Source organism: Electrona antarctica (assembly GCF_951216825.1).
Source record: "Electrona antarctica genome assembly, chromosome: 5".
In the NCBI taxonomy this organism is placed as follows: Eukaryota; Metazoa; Chordata; class Actinopteri; order Myctophiformes; family Myctophidae; genus Electrona; species Electrona antarctica.
In genome coordinates this window covers 45,803,509-45,820,895 of record NC_136810.1, presented here as the reverse complement: position 1 = coordinate 45,820,895, position 17,387 = coordinate 45,803,509, and the positions used below count along the sequence as shown (strand labels likewise).

Genomic DNA, 17,387 nt, shown 5'->3' with positions numbered 1-17,387 from the left:
TGTGTGCATGCCTGCGTGCGTGTCTTTTATTATAATTTTATTTTTATTTTTCAAAAAAGAAAGAACCCATGATGAGCAGCATTATTTTTTTAAGAATTGAATAACAATAATAAACTTTATTGTCCCCGAAGGGATATTCATCTTCACACGCCTGTTCAAAACAGCCACAACAGAACAATACATAGCACAGAAAAAACATATAACCAAGACAATACATAAACATGAGGTCCCCACGTACTGTACACAGAACCATCCTATCATATCACCAAGACAATACATAACATGAGGTCCCCACTGTACCATCCTATCGGCGGGGCAGGATTATTCTGCCTTTATTGATAGATAGTAGACTGACAGGAAATGGAGAGAGATGGAGAGTTATGTACACGCAGCTGCAAAGGTCGCCGGGATCGGGAATCGAACCCACAACACGCTTTTCAGGCGGCAATAGGTGCCCAGACGACTACACCAGCCGTCCGGGCCTAGGAGCAGCATTCTGGTGTGTGGATTTTATTGTTATTTCTTGTTTTAGTTACATTAAAGGAGCATTCAGTGATTTGGGTGATTTGGAAAACCACCCAGTCCGCCCCAGTAACAAAATGTGCACATGCACGCTCTACAGTGGGGGGAAGTGCAACAGGCCAACAGCATGTGCACCAAGGCCCGCCCCCACTCGATCATGATTGGAGGAAGGCCCCTCTCATCCTGATTGGATGAAGGCTTTGCCACCCACCACCAAAACTGAAACTAGGCTTTTTTGACCCCAGGGGCTCACTGGGGACAGGGAGGAACTCTCAGCACACTCTATAGTAGGGAGGATTATCCAGAAAAAAAGAAAAAATAAGTGATATTTGAATTAAGTCAAATCACTGAATATACCTTTAAATAAGGAATGTGGCCCTTGAAACCTGACACTATGCAAATACTATATATATATAGTATTTATAGTATATATAGTATATACTATATATAGTATATATAGTATACAGTAAAATATAATTTTTACTGTATTCTATTTCATGAAATTTGATTAGGCCTATATTCATTTTTAGTAGAAGTAGATTACTTAAAGTCATTAAACCTGGCAGGCGCTCTGTTGAACTACCAGGACTGCCGCCCTAGGCCGTTGCACATGAGATTGGAGCCTCTTACTAACTGTTCGACAAATAAATGGGGGCACTATTGTAACTATTGTGCCTATTGCTGGGCTACCTTGCCAATAATGATGCCATCCTGTTATGAAATCCAGTGTATGCCATTTTGTCTTTTTGTGGCCTTTTGTCCCTGTCTCAGCTTTTTCTGTTGCCCTTTGCTTGATCAGTACAGTATCACTCATGATGACTCATTGTCAAGATTGTGAACACATCTGTGTGGCACAGTCGTGCTTTGATCGTTTCCCATTTCATAATCACAACGGTAAACTTAAAAGTTATTCAGCGATCGTAAATATATTCTGCACAGGGCTGGTGACTGCAAATAGACAACATTAAACATCCTTGCCGGGTTACGTTTTTGACTTTTCTTAAAATGCTTTTATTCGGCAAGCCCCAAGGACTTTGCAAACTTGAAAACTGTACCCCCCATCTTCTGTCCTCTTCACTGTCCTGTACTCTCCTATTTTAATATGTTCCTACTCCCTTCTTCTTCCACACTGTCTCTCTACCCCCTCTGCCCCGCCCTGTCCCTTATCTGTATTAGCCCTGTCTCGGTGTTAACCCTCTCCCATAACCGTTTAAACATGTTTTTAACTCTTCCTATGCCTCTTGTCTTTGGAACACATTTCCACTATGTTATTCTTTGCCTTAAGCCCATTCTCTTCTCTTCTTGGTTAGGAGGGGGGCCATGTTATGTCCAAGCAGGAATGTCCAAATTCCTTCAACATTCCAGCACAGCTCAACATTCTCAGGGTTTGGATCTCCCCAGTCCCCACATTCTCTCTCCACCAAACTCTCCTCCCACTGTGCTGTTTTCTTCGTCCTCTCTGTTTGTCTTGCTCGTTGAAATCATAGTGCTTCTATCATGCAGTACTTGTCTTTGTCCTTTTATCGTACAGTTTGGCTAGTGGCTTGCCAAAGTTATTTTTGGCCTACAACAGAGAATAAATTAGGCTTTAGAAGTTGTGGTGGCTGGAGATGAAGAGATGCCGTGACCTCACTAATGTCAACCCTGTGGAGCAATATCTCCAATATCTTCTCTTGTATTTCCTCTTCTAGACTCTCCTCCCATACTATGCCTCATTTAGCCTAGGAATCTTATTATTTCTCATGGTCTTGCATAATCATAATTCCGTCTACAAATAATAATTTGTAGACGTCTTTATTGACAATAAAAGTAACTGGGAATGAACAATGCTTGTTTGCCTTTCAACTGAATATGCCTGTTGGAAATTGTAACAAAATCAAAATCAAACCTGTGATAGTAGGCAAAGAGAAGCTACCGTGCAACTGCATTGATAAAGCAGAAGCAAAACAAAGCATATGTACAGAATGCTTTATTTTATTAAATATTCTATTAATCATGCATAAGTTGAAAACTATGGGAGAAAATGGTGAGAATACACCTTTGCCACAATAGCATAAAGCATACAAAAGTCAGTCTGTCAGTCAGGCCGCTTTTTGCTCTCCATGTCGCTGCTACTGGCTCAAGGTACTTACATAACCAATCCCTCTCTAGCAGTAATCCCTCACTGTGTTAGTCCCACCCACTCTATGTCTGTCTGTCTGTCTGTCTGTCTGTCTGTCTGTCTGTCTGTCTGTCTGTCTGTCTGTCTGTCTGTCTGTCTGTCTGTCTGTCTGTCTGTCTGTCTGTCTGTCTGTCTGTCTGTCTGTCTGTCTGTCTGTCTGTCTGTCTGTCTGTCTGTCTGTCTGTCTGTCTCTATCTCTCTCTCTCTCTCAATTTTGGTCTAGCTTTGTCTAGCTCTTCTCAGTCCTTGCTCTCCCAAGACTCCCATCTCTCTCCCATCTGTCTCCCTCATCATAACCACTATTTCTCGATCTTCTCACTCTTTATTTCTACCTCTGTCTATTTGTCTCCCTCCATACAAACCACCTCTCATCAACTAAGCTCTATTCCTGAGGGTGGAAACACCCTTATATCCGGATTACTATGGAAGAAGCGACGTGACCTCTTAATCTCAGCCGGTTACATGCATGGTCAACATCATGGGCGACGGCATTACACTGCCGTCGTTTTTTTGCAGCTGTTCGGTCAACCCTCTTCACTGCCTATTTTCAGCGTTGACAGATAGATTAGTCCAGCGGCCGAGCCAGATTTTGGTACCTCCTAAGGTGACCGTACATTTTTTGCATTTTTGTATTCCTACTATGTCTTCCTGTATGTCTCTAGTTTATATTTTGGTATGATAACTCTTCCAATTCAGTAGCTTAATTCTAGTTATTTCATTTTGCATTAAGGGAAAAACTGAATCCATTATATTTGGATCAAATAGTAATCTCAGCAAGGCGGCTTCTTGGTTAGAGTGGGTGACAATATTATCACACGAAAAGATGAAATTACCTACCTAGGTTCCATCCTGGGGGCAAATTCCGCTGATAAAATGGCCACCAACATAATCAAAAAAGTCAACCAAAGAACAAGATTCCTATACAGGATCTCCTCACTGGTCAACAAAAACACCTTGAAGACCCTAACAGGAGCCCTTGTACAAGGTTTCTTAGACTATGCGTGCACCTCTTGGACCACAGCACCTCAAAGGCCCTTAAAACAAGGCTCCAGACTTCAAACTGGTCAGGCTACTACTTGGCCTCACTCCCCGAACCCACCTCACCCCTGCCTACTTTGACAGGCTGGAATGGCTTAGGGTTGACGACTGAGTACAGCATCTTGCAATGGGTCTGGTCCACAAGATTCGATACACCATCAAGATACCCATGTACCTGTCTAAATATTTCCTTAATGTTGAATTCCACACCCACAACACCAGAGGGAGTTCGGCACAAACAAGGGACTACATTAATTTAGCTCCTATCCCATCCAAATGTGGAACACCCTACCAACAGTCATTAAGACATGCGATTCCCTTGACTCCTTCAAAACCGCTCTCAAAGGGCACCTACGGACGGCTGCAATTCGAAACTGGTCCCTGTAAAATTTCAATCCCCCACCCTTTTCCCCCTCACTGTATTTTTTCCCTTTTTACCTACTCTATGATGATTTCCTGTTTTTGGCTATATAGTAGTGTATATTTGTACGTCTCTAAATGCTATGATGAATTGAACATGGTGGACACTATTGTAAACAAGTGTAATGCTTGTAACTACTAGTTATTTTGTAGATTTGGATTATTATTAATACAAAACATACATTAACAACTTCAACCCTATATACATTTTGGACATTTAAAATAGCAGATCTCTACTTGTAGCAGTACTATTTTAGATCTGCTATTTTCAAAAGATGTTTGACTCAGCAAACTCAGCAAAATAAGAGAGACCTCTCTCGAGGAATAACCAGAGTGTGCGATCTTGCGAAGCGCGCTCCCGTGACCAACTTCAACAACTGTGCGCGCCCCCGGCCGGCTGGTGGTTCTTTAACGCCAGGCAGCGTCTCGTCTCGTTTCCAAGTGCATCTCGCTAATGTGGATAACATCGAGCTAATGCATGAAAGACGACAAAGAACACCCATTCCAGGATAACTCTGCACAACACAAACCGCTGTGACAGATTGACGGATATTTAATCCAAGGTAAGGTAATACGCTTCGACTCGGAGAGTGAACGCAGAGGTTTTTGGGTACAGTGTGTGCGTGTTCTGGGAAAACAACAGAGAACAGCTTTAGCAAGTGTTAGCCATGGTAGCTAATGTTGGCTAGCTTCATTAGCGCGGTGCTAATATTGGCTTTAGCCAGTTCTGCTAGTTTGGCATCCTCTATTTTAAGTCAATCGAGTTTTAAGCTCATGTGTGGTGCAACATGGATAACCAGAGTCTTAAGTTAGCTACTCTCTGTGTTAGCTGGCGTAGGAATTGTGCAGCAAAAGGATTACCCTCGTAGCTGTGCTTGTTATTAGGCTTGCTATGCTAGCAGGCTAGCTGTCCGTCCTGTGTGTTTGGTGTTGTACGGCAGCCAGGGCAAGGCCTCGCTGCCTGCCAGTGCCTGGTCTGTGTGTAACGTTAGGTAAGCTTAGCCCGTTGTCTGTCCTGCCAGACCAGGCCATTTTGCTTTCGAAGCGGGTTAGTTCAGGTCAACACAAACCAGAGGTACAGAGAGATTGGTTGCATTGCAAGGTGGGCTATATGAGGCCAACTTGGTGATGATGACAGATTATGTTTGGTTAGTGGTTACACTAACGTTAGTGGTTGCTGACGATAGCTGTGCTGCAGTGTGTGTGTGAGACTGACTGACTGTGTACTATGTATGTGACCTGTATCAAAAGGAACGAACGACTCAATGTCAGCTTTTAGATGTGGGTCCTATGCCCCAAATAATTTGGTTTTCTTTATTTGTAAACAAACACCCATTGCCTGAAGGGGCGTTATATCATAAAGTAGTTTGGAGCATCAACCACCTCCTTTCTGTAATAACACTTATCCACACTTGTAACTTATAGCTTGTTTTTTTTGTATTCGTATTCTTATATCTTATGATGCGATGTCATTTCATGTCAAGGTTGTACTATCACTTAACACTTCCCAGAACATCACCCAGACAATTGTCAGTGTTACATGTTGTATACATTTAGATTTACATCACAAGAGCTGTATATTAGCTTGGCATGTTGGTCAAGGCAAGTATCTGAATGGTTTATGGCTATGGGAGATGTAAGTGACCATTCACCCACTGGAATAGACCAAACTGCTTGGCACATAGGAGTAAGTAACATGTTTAAGATATCTAGACTAGAGGTGGGCCTCGTACCAAACTATGGCAGTTTACCACCAGTAGTGGCAGCAGCAGTTATATTTTAGATGGAGGCAAGTTGGGGTAGTGTTTGTTTTGATATTTGTTGCATGATAAGCAGTTTTAATGTTCCTGCTTCAGTTTGTGGTAGGTTACATTGTCAATGCTGTGTTAAAGATAACAGTGCCATGTGGTTGAATGTGGGTGTGTACTGTGTTTGTATGTTAACTACTTTCAACCTAGCAGTAATAGCATCTCTATTTTGGGCATGTCATAGTTGAAAATGTTTCCACATTCTCAGAGGTTTATATTGAACCTCACGGATACGTCCACCTTTGCATACGTAAGGCCGTAAGCTTTCAGACAACGTGCAGAAACAGACAAATGTTTGCAGACAGAGAGGCTGTCTCAGGGGTTTGAGATTTGCCATATACACTCACTCACTCACATTTTGAACTGGGCTTGACAGAAGAAGGCAAAATGGCTTGGCAACTCCAAAGGGAGCATATAATATCGACATGCCATTTTCAATTAAATGTCCACACATAGATTAGATAGTGATTTGTATGTGTTGGTACTGGTAGCTGTTATAATGGTCTTCCCATTGACTATGGCTGATTGGCTGTAACAATATCTGGCCTGGTGTTTGTTAGTGAAACACACTGTATATGATTTCTGCCCCTGTAGAGTTGGCCCATACCAGAGACTAGGGCTGTGTGAGTGTATGCAATTTGTATTAACGTGGTATCAAAGCATCTTATCCTGGCAGTTAACCCCTGACAAAGATGTGTGACAGACTGGGGTTTTAGAGAGTCTTCTCTCAATTGATTGTTTTGTACAGGTGAACAAGCATGTGTGCAGTGAATGCATGCATTTAAAAGTGACACAGACAAGTCAACAGACTGCTCTTTTGTCACTGCCCTGGCTAAGTATTGGCTGCATCTCTCCAGGGAATAGAGCCCATCAGCTGTGCCTTCCAGCCTGCACGGGCACTTTCTATCTAAGGGTTTATAGGTTTGTATGTGATTGTATAGGTGTGTTTGTACATCCCCAAGTGTACAAGTGTGTGACTGACAGAGAGTGACTCATTGGCTGTGAAACACAGTGAAGTAATTCTAGATGTGTTGAAGGGAGTCCCTGCCCTATGTGGCTGTGTGTCTGTGTGTGTGTGTGTGTGTGTGTGTGTGTGTGTGTGTGTGTGTGTGTGTGTGGACCTCTATACCTCTCTCCCTGTAGCAACTGTGTCCCAGCTAGACAATTTAAAACATGATACTTGTCAGCTGTGTGTGTGGTATAAGCACATGTCTAAGCGTGCATAGACTAGTGTGTTGTAAGCACATGGTGGCATTAGGGTTGGGTACCGAAAGGTCCCAAACGATGCCTAACACACACACACACACACACACACGCACTTGGATGTGTGCCATGTCCCTACATGGCACACATCTAAGTGTGTATGTGTGTTTTCGGTCTTCATGGGTCTACCCAAAACGAATATACCCGGCAATGACGGAGACATGTACAGGTTCAGTCAGATCCATTGTTTTATTATAGTCAATTAGTTTTGTTAAAATTCTATTTCCTCTGGTCGAGGCTTGGGTGTAATTACCCGAGTGGATACAAGACCATATTCAGTGCTGCTGATCTGGAGAGAAATGCATGAAGTGCTGTGTAACTTGTGTGAAGATTTAGGCTGAGGATCACATTACTGTCTGCAGCAGAAGAAAAGTTTAGCTTTGCATGCTTGCCAGGTTGCCAGCTGAGAGACTTGAGAGAGAGCGCATAAACGGTAAATGGTGCATTTGTAGCGCCTTTATCCAAGGCGCTTTACATAGATTGTGCATTACATTCACCCATTCACACACACATTCATACACCGATGGTGCCAGAAACCATGCAACTTGCAAGGCACCAACCAGCACATCAGATTCAGGAGCAATTAGGGGTTCAGTATCTTGCTCAAGGACACTTCGACACTAACTCTGCGGGAGCCCGGGTTCGAACTGGCAACCTTGCGGTTACCATCCGGTCACTCTACCCCTGAGCCACCGCCATGCATCATGAATTCCTTGATTGAGGTGAAAACACAAGCCACTCAGTCTCTTGTGAGTGGTAAAGTGAGTTTAATGTTTAATGCAATCAGATGGGACTTCTCTGTGTGGATGTATGGTCTGTCAAGGCCAGAAAGTAGTTTCTTGCCACTCAGTAGGCGTTCCCGCATTACGTCCGTGTATGATGTCACGCACATCTATTATAAGGGTTTTCAAATTATTTTGACCCAGGGAGTCGGCGACCATCCTGACCAACCTGGGTGGGGACCACCACTATTGTGTCGGGTGGGCTGACCACCCATCCTGCATTTCGTGGGACAGTCTGGACCGTCTGTCCAACGCGTCCAGAACAGAACAAAGTCTCGCAAATCAAAGATATGGGGGAAAAAATAGCATGTGTACTTACCTTAGTCCCAACTGCAATTCCGTCCAAAACATGTCGGAACCTTTGAATGTATTATTCCATCGGCCCATTTACAGTTCGGGACCACCATTTTGGGTTAGGGTTTCTCTCTCAACCCTTTCCAGCATGCCCCCCTATCACCCCGTCTCTCCTTTGCACACCCATTGCTGTGATGAAGTGTGTTCTCTCCATTAGTTTGCTGATGAACTGCCGCTGACTCCAGATGGCTCATTGTTGCTCCCTGCTACTGCCCTGCCCCTTTAATAATACACATGGGACATTACCCAGAGTCACCAGTGCTGTTTTATAGCTGTCTTTCTCTGTGTGTGTATCTTTAGAGTTGTTCTATCTGCTTTGCTTTCCCATTGCTTATATTTGTTCGATCCTTGGTGGTGATCTTGCCCACTCCCCGTATTTTGTCTGTGTGTGTGTGTGATTGTACTGTCCACTATCCAGTGTCCACCCATAATGTGAAAAGATGCAGTGTGCAGAAGACATCATACAGCAGAGCATCAAGCCTGCTCCTGAAATAGATGGCCTGTGTGTGCCTTCTCTCTGTCTCTCTCTCTTTGCATCCTCACTTTTGTCTTCAATGTTTGTTTACACACTTTTGTCTTTAACACAATCAGCGCCGGTAGTTCTTTCAAAATAGCAGCTCGGGGTGCTGCGCAGATAGATATGGCAGCTTTTACTCTGAAAGCCCCCCCTTCCTTTCCGTGCGGGAGGAATAATGTTGTTTGCTTACCTCGCCACTCACTTTATGCACGCGCATAGCCTCTATACCGATATAATTTGGCTATGGTGGAACGCACTTATTTTATGTTTTAAGTCTAACAGTAAAAACTAAGAATTTAAAAAAAAAACGTTACTGTCTGATACTTCAAAGACCTGGTTGTATTTTATTTTAACATGCATTTTGACAGATCTTTAGTCTTGGTCTGGTCTGGCGGAATCCCTGCTTTGATTGCTCATTAGCACAGACTGTGTGTGTGTGTGTGTGTGTGTGTGTGTGTGTGTGTGTGTGTGTGTGTGTGTGTGTGTGTGTGTGTGTGTGTGTGTGTGTGTGTGTGTGTGTGTGTGTGTGTGTGTGTGTGTGTGTGTGTGTGTGTGTGTGTGTGTGTGTGTGTGTGTGTGTGTGTGTGTGTGTGTGTGTGTGTGTGTGTGTGTGTGTGATTCTACGATGTATCTTAATATCTATCTACATTTTCTACTGCACATTCATCTTTTTTATTGTATTTAGAATATTACAATTGACTAGAGGTAGAGGGTGGGTCAACAGTGGGTGACGGCAGACGTCACAAACCTAACATCCAGACTTGCGAGGTGTGTCGTTGCTGGGTCTGCCATGAGAATAGTCACGCCAGGGGTCCTGTCAGGCGGCCATAGGTGCACCGTTGCTGGGTCTTACATGAGAATAGTCACACCAGGGGTCCTGTCAGGCGGCCATAGGTGCACCGTTGCTGGGTCTTACATGAGAATAGTCACGCCAGGGGTCCTGTCAGGCGGCCATAGGTGCACCGTTGCTGGGTCTTACATGAGAATAGTCACGCCAGGGGTCCTGTCAGAGGGCCATGGGCTCCTATATGCACCAGACACTACTCAGGCATGTGCCATGATAGTCCAACCAATAACGTCAAAGTTGCATACAGCTGTTACAGTGATGTAACTTGGTTTTCAATATAATGGGTCCCAGAAAAAGGTTGAGAACCCCCGCAAGCACATTGACGTTGATGTTGTGGGAATGTCCCGCATTATACAAGTAGTGCATTTGATCATGACGTAGCAGGATAAAGTTGTTTGCGTCCGTGAACGCTGTGGTGGTTGGTTTAATGCGTACGGAATCCCTGGGCGTTACATCACTGGTTTGAAATTTTGAATATTCAAGTCATGTCATAAAACATGTTTTGCCTAATGTTGATATTTGATATCAAACTTAGGACATACCAGCACAAGCCTTTGTGCAGGAACAAAACATGGCAGGGAGGGAGAGGACTGGAAAGTGGGGAGGTATGCAGGAAAGCAGTGAAAGGAGGGGGAGGAGTCGGGAGGAAAGAGAGAAGTGGTAGACTTGTCCCAGAGAGAGGGATATGACGGCAAAAAGAGGAGAGGAAAAGAAAATATCACCAGAGTGAAGGAGGGCAGTTTGTGTGTCAGCGAGGGCAGCTAGTGGTTCAGCCTGCAGCCAGACGAGGCTGAAAGTTGAAACCTGAGAATAGCTGAGACGGGAGAGAACGCGCAGGCCCCAGGGCAGAGGGAAACGACGCACAAGAAAGACTGTATGATGGGGAACACTGCAAATGAAAGAGGCTGGCACAGCAACGTAGCAGGTTAGACCAAGCCAAAGGCTGTGTTGGAGTGACATGAAACGGATTGTGTGAGAGGGAGAAAAAGTGTTTGGGAGGTGCAGTGGAAGTGTGACGGGGACAGAGAAAGAAACCGTGTCAGACGGGCTGGGTGGGGGCAGGCTCCGGGCTCTGAGCAAGCATGCTCTGTTAGGAGCATGCTCAGTTCTCTCACACACACACATGCACAGTGGCAACGACTTCCACCAAACTGCCTGAGAGATAAATGGAGAAAACGGCAGGATGGAATGGAGCAAAAATACAATTACGTCCAAGTCCCAGACTCTGTCAGTCCGGGATTTCCCCTTCCCTTCCCCACCCGAAAGCTACAGACATTTCCTAAACCACTCTCTCCTCCTCTCTCTGTTCCCTTCTCCTCCCTTCTACCAGGGAGAATCGGAGAGAGGAGCAGTCAGTTTTTCTTTCTTTTTGAGTCCTGCGTAACGCGAGTTGTGTTAAACATGAATGTATCATGAAAGACCAGTGCCAGCAGTACAGAAGAATCTTTTTTTATTAATCTGCCATTGAAGATGCTTTTGCCTTTCTCTGCAAGCCTTATACTGGGATGGAGCTCAAACTGGGCTCTGCAAGCCTTGTACTGGGAGCTCAAACTGACCAGAACATTTAAAGTAGGACTTAAGTGTCCTCTGCTAGGTGAAATTGAGTCAAATTCCCTGGCAGTCAGGGAGTGGCAGCTTTGGCCAACTCCTTTTAGACTACTTGACCAGCCTGGCAAGGTTTTTACAGTAGCATTGGCTACTCTTAGTCTTTAACTGCTGACCAAGCAACCTATCGCTTGTTTACTGTCACCTTGTCTGGATTTCTGACTGGCTACCTGGATGACTGGTCATCTCACCATTTGTTTTCACAAGAAGATTAGTTTCCTCACTGCTACTGAGGCTAGGGGTGCTAGGAGGATTTCCATGCACAGCATTCCTGTATAACTATGATATTTTGGCTGTTATAGGTTCTGCATTTGCCCTTGTTTTGTACACGTATACCGGTATTAATAAATATATATAAATGTCCACTTTGTCCAGGCAGAATCACGATCCACGATCTTACCACAATTCGTTTTCATGTTGGATTTTCAGATGATTATTTGATTATGATATACAGGAAATACGATGGCCAAAAAAATATTGTGATTATATATAAATATATATATGATCTTATATTAGTATTACCTCAGCTGCGTAGCTGAGGTAATAATAATAATATATGATCATATATATGACATGACCTCAAGTCATGTCAGTCAAGTCATCAGTCCTGTCTTGCGGCGGACCATATTAACAATAGTCTGGATTATTTTACCTTAATAGAATTTGTGTCAGGATTTCTCCCAAATAGAAATGTTATAGCCGAGACATAGGGACCCCGTTGGTCTCGAGCCCTGCTTCCGAGATGGCGATGCTGATGATGGTACCTTTTATTCTCAAAGTGGTGTCCAGGGACCGTCTGTGTTCCTTGAGGGGTGTCCAAATGGACCCTTACAGTCAGAGTGTCCAAATGGACCCTTACAGTCGGAGTGTAGAACCAAATGGACCCTTACAGTCAGAGTGTCCAAATGGACCCTTACAGTCAGAGTGTCCAAATGGACCCTTACAGTCAGAGTGTCCAAATGGACCCTTACAGTCAGAGTGTCCAAATGGAACAAAATGCATTATCCCATTTAGGACTGAGGCTGATTTAAAAGAATAGTCTTCTAAATCTAAAGTTTTCTGAAAAACCTATGTTTCTATGTCAGTGGTGCTCAACCTTTTTCATGTCAAGGACCCCCAGAATTATCTGTATTTGGCCGTGGACCCCCATCTGAAAATATGTTGTTCCAGGGACCCCCTCCAGAAGTAAAGATTTAGAGTTAAAAGTGTTAAAATAATATATATTCAAAGATCTCCGCCACATTTTCACGATTTTTCAAAAATAGTATAACATAATGCTTAAAACACAAATGGGTTCCCGTCCTGAATGGGTTATGAATCATTTGCATTATGTTCAGAGAGAGAGAGCTGGAGAAATGGGATAGAAGGATGGATCACGTACCTAGATAAGGTACGGTAAATGGCATGATAATTAAATCACGTAGCAAAATAAAGTTTGAACGTGCTGTTGCATCATGTTGTGACTTTCGATGTACCTCTGTGGAATAGCCATGTTAACCCATTTTGGGCGGGAACCCCTTTTGGTGTTAAACATTATGTTATAATTTATCTATTGAAAAATAGCAGATCTACAAGCTCATAGCGTGCTACGAGCTTGTAGGTCTGCTACTTTTGAAAAATCGTGACAATAATTATTTCAGAAAACTGGAGGATTTAGAAGATCTTTTTTAAATTTCGAGGTCAGGCCTGAATGGGTTTAAAGTGTTGGGTGTTGAATGGGTGACTCTGAGTCTGTGGCTAATCAACTACTAGCTGTTTTATGAAACATACTTGGGTATCATACTTGACTGCACAGAATATAAACACATCTACATTATATCCAGTGCTTACTTGTCTTGTCATACAGTAATTGCAAATTAACTTTGTTTAGAGTCTAAACCCCCTCGCTGTTTGACTCGTGTTTGGTTAAACGATAACATTGAGTGATGCTGCCTACAACACCGTCGTTGCATACTTGGAAATAACCTTTTTTTTAAAACCGTGCCGATTGTGGAATATCCAAACAGGTTCCATAAGACCAATGTTGAATTATTTAGGGACCAACTCCTACATGTGTATCTGTCCATTATTGCTACTGCACGCTGCAAAGAGCAGGCAGCTAAAAGGAGGAGGGACCTTTGGATGCATGCATGTGCAAAAAGAACAGCTCTGCAAGCAAGCAATGCGTTGCAACATGTTGCTAGCTTGTAGATCTGTTGTTTTGGCGAACAACAGTCGTACTACAGAAGTATAAAGTTATACGCCGGGGCGGCGGTGGTTCAGGGGTAGAGTGCCTGGATGGTAACCGCAAGGTTGCCAGTTCAAACCCGGGCTTACTGTCGTAAGCCCGGGTTACTGTCGAAGTGTCCTTGAGCAAGACACTGAACCCCTAATTGCTCCCGATGTGCTAGTTGGTGCCTTGCATGGTTTCCGCTGCCATCGGTGTGTGAATGGGTGAATGTAATGCACAATCTCTGTAAAGCGCCTTGGATAAAGGCGCTATATAAATGCACCATTTTTACCATTTATGTATAGAACTGCAACTCATAGACGATCTAAAAACAGATAACGTGGAGACAATAGAATAGAATCATTCATGTTTATTTTGTATTGCCGGCGTCATATCGCACATCACAAGCTGGCCCCCTGTGATCCTTAGTGTCTACTCAAAGGGGGCTACTTTTGGGGGAGAAAACGAAAGCCAATCCCCCCTGTTTACGTGTTCTTATGGGTAATAGCAGAAACAATATTTGGTTGCCATGGAAAGGGCTACAGGAATATACTCAGTGACAGCTTGTGTGTTTTTTCTACCCCGGTCTGTGGTCCAAGGGAAAGCAATCATCTTGTGGGCAGCTGTGACTCAGGAGGTAGAGCAGGTCGTCCAATGATCCCTGGGTCGGCGGTTCGAATCCCGGCTCCTCCTGTCCACATGTCGAAGTGTCCTTGGGCAATACACTGAACCCTACATTGCCTCCAATGAGTTGGTCGGTGTGAGCTGGCCACCATTGGTGTGTGAATGTGGGAAGTGAGGACGCTGGCGTCGACTGTTCGCCACTTCACCCCCCAATGTATGTATGAATGAATGAAGCGCTTGGGGGGGGGGGGGGGGGGGGGGTGGTGTGTGTGTGACATGCAGTAAAGGCTGTCGGGATCGGGAGTCGAACCCGCGGCACACTACCAGACTAGATTACCAGCCAAGGTGCCTGGACCCCTGAGCCACGGCCCAGGCCAAGGGGTAGCACCTTTCACTGGCCTTTTATTCAAACCCTTTTACTGTGTCACTGAGGTCTAAAGATGAGTGGACCTTACAATTGACCCTCACTCGGATGCATATGCTCACATTGGGGGTCACTCTCTCCAATTTATACTATGTTGCACTACAGTTTGTTAGTCGCACAGATTTCATCCAAATCTCACGCAAATCGGTACACATGATCTCTGTAGTCATGTGATCAAGACGAGTCTGTTGGATTTCTCAGATTCTACACTGATTGGCTAAGATTGCCTTCCAAAGTTTTCAGGAGTGGCCCGTTTTGTACAAAATGCTGCACATGTCCTGCTCATCCAGAATTCTATCCTCAGAGATGCTATGCGTGATCTGACACTGCATTTCCTCAACACAATGAAGAAAATTGTTGCAAAAAACAAAAACAAAAAAACACACGTTTATATTACTCCTAAACATTTTGCCAAACATCATACACACTCCTATCCTCCTGGTGGAGACCTGTGCCAGAAGGGCACTTTTTCTAGTTGTTCATGTCATGCATGCTAGAGACTGACACGGGAGTGGATTTTCACTCCTGTCCTGTCCCACTCCCACAGAAAAAATCCTGTCCTGTCTCAATCCTGGGCCAGAGTAAAAAAAAAAATCCCATCCTGTCCCACTCCTGTAGAATGACTCCTGATCCCATCCCGCTCCCACTCGAAATTACTCCCGCTCCCATCCCGCTCCGTTTTGTTTTGTTTTTAGTTGGTCATTAGGAAAGGCAATTGATCGATCGATTCATCTATCTATAGGCCTATCTATCTATCACTTCTGGCTTCTCAAGACAGCCTACCAATAAAATTAAAATAAATAAAGTGTTGGATTTAACTTTGACTACCAAATACAGTTCTGACACTTAATTTAAGTCATATGACACGGTTTTTCCCTGAACAGAACTTAAACAGTTAACAAGTGCTTTGTCAATTAAGATAAAAAAACCTCAGTGTTAATTTAACTCTATATGAATATTTATTCAGTGTACAAGTCTGTGTATGGCAGTGGTTCCCAGGGGTCCTTGAGAGAGTTCCAGGGGGTCCCCAGCTAAATAATAGTTTGGAACCAAATGGACCCTTATGGGGTAACAAATTATGTTATGGGAGTGTACAAATGGAACCAAATGTTGTTCCATTTGTACACTCAGAGTTAAATTAACATTGATTTTACAATATAATTTGGGGGTCCCATCGATAAAAATGCCATTAAATGGGGGTCCGTAGACTATTAATTAAAATGGTTGAGAATCACAGCTAGAACCGTAATAAAAATCTTCTCTTATGGGGGTCCCTGCCCCTGGCATCTTTTCAAATGGGGGTCTGCGGGCTAATAAATGTCCATTTAGGGGTCCTTGACATGAAAATGTTTGGGAACCACTGGTGTATGGGACTCAGTTGGGAGAAAGAAGGGAGACGATGTATTGTAGAACATTTGCTCAGACAGCTGTTCAGACAGCTAGCTAACAGTAACAGCGTTAGCATGTAGCTAACGTAGCATCACAATTGAAAGTTGCAACGTTGCCACTGCCAGGGGAAACAAATGCATCAGGATGATCTGGCTATAAATAATCGATTAAATCACGGCACCGGCGCGATGCAGAATCATACACGGCCGCATTGCGATGTCTTCATATAAAACTGTATAAAACGTCCAGCCCAACTGGATTGCATGGAGGAGGTTTTTGTGTTGTGGAAGCACTAGCACTGCTGGATTATGGGTAACTATGTAGTTCTTTTGACTTGCATCAGCAAGTCAAAAGAGTGTTGGCTCACAGAAAGATGACTACAACAAAAATGGGTGCTTCTGTTCTTTTGGTTGGAACTTGGCAGCGCGACCAACGTCATTCATGCTCCTGCACGCTCCCGTTGACTTTCATTCCCGTCCCGTCCCGATCACGGGATTAATAAAAATATTAATCCCATGCGGGAATCCCGCGGGAATCCCGTGTCCCGCGGCAGTCCTGACAAAATGTCAGTCTCTAATGCACGCACAGTGGCACACACGCACAGTCACACACAGGCTCGTTCTTGCAACTGCAGAGATTAAAATTGCCTGCGTTTTGCGTCCCAAAGCGCAGTTTATAGTTATGGGCCGCAATACACCAACAACCTCTGCGTCCATGGGATGCACTACTGTACTCAGCATGTACAGTAATAATAATCCACGTGAAAAAATATATTGGGGGGGGGGGGGGGGGGGGGGGGGGGGGATGTGGTAAAACAATAATCCATGGACACGATCATTTTTCATGGCTGCATCCGACCTCATCCTACGTTATAAACAATAAAATCGTTGTAGAACCACTAGTTTATAAATAATAACAACACTGACGGGTGCCGCCATCTTGCTCAGAGACGAGCGGTGAGCGTAGCCCAGCCTGGAGACCAGAACCGTTTAGAGAGAGAGAGTGACGACAACGTACCGTTCAGTGACTCATGCAGGTCCACAAATAAACAGTAAACGAAGTTGTCGCAACTCTCTCATCTAAACGGTGCTGCCTCCGACAGAAAGACGGGGAACACCGACAGAAAGACGGGGAACATTTTTGAGCAAGACAAGCAGAGTAGACCCGATTTGAATGGGAAATGCACAACGTGTAACAAACGCTGACACTGTTGTATGTGGGACCGGTGCCACCACACACATTAAAATGCACCCCCAAAAGGCCAACTGCAGGACAACAGAAAATATTAGCAACCCTATTAGTATTTTCTAAACCTAAACCCATTTAATGATGATGATGTGTGCAGTGTGCACAGTCTACCTCCTCCATGACTGCTTCTACTTAATCTCCAGGTTAGTTTTGTAGCATTCGTTTTTATTTTTTAT

At 44.1% G+C, this 17,387-nt stretch overlaps 1 protein-coding gene across 1 annotated transcript in view; it reads left to right on the top strand.

Annotated features, from left to right (window-relative positions):
• Nucleotides 1-4,485: 4,485 nt before the first annotated feature.
• Nucleotides 4,486-17,387, top strand: part of siah1 (siah E3 ubiquitin protein ligase 1) — a 31,982-nt gene continuing 19,080 nt past the window's right edge. Inside the window, exon 1 of the mRNA XM_079501554.1 lies at nucleotides 4,486-4,704. The gene's annotated coding sequence lies outside the window, so the exon portion shown is untranslated. The remainder of the gene's footprint in view (nucleotides 4,705-17,387) is intronic.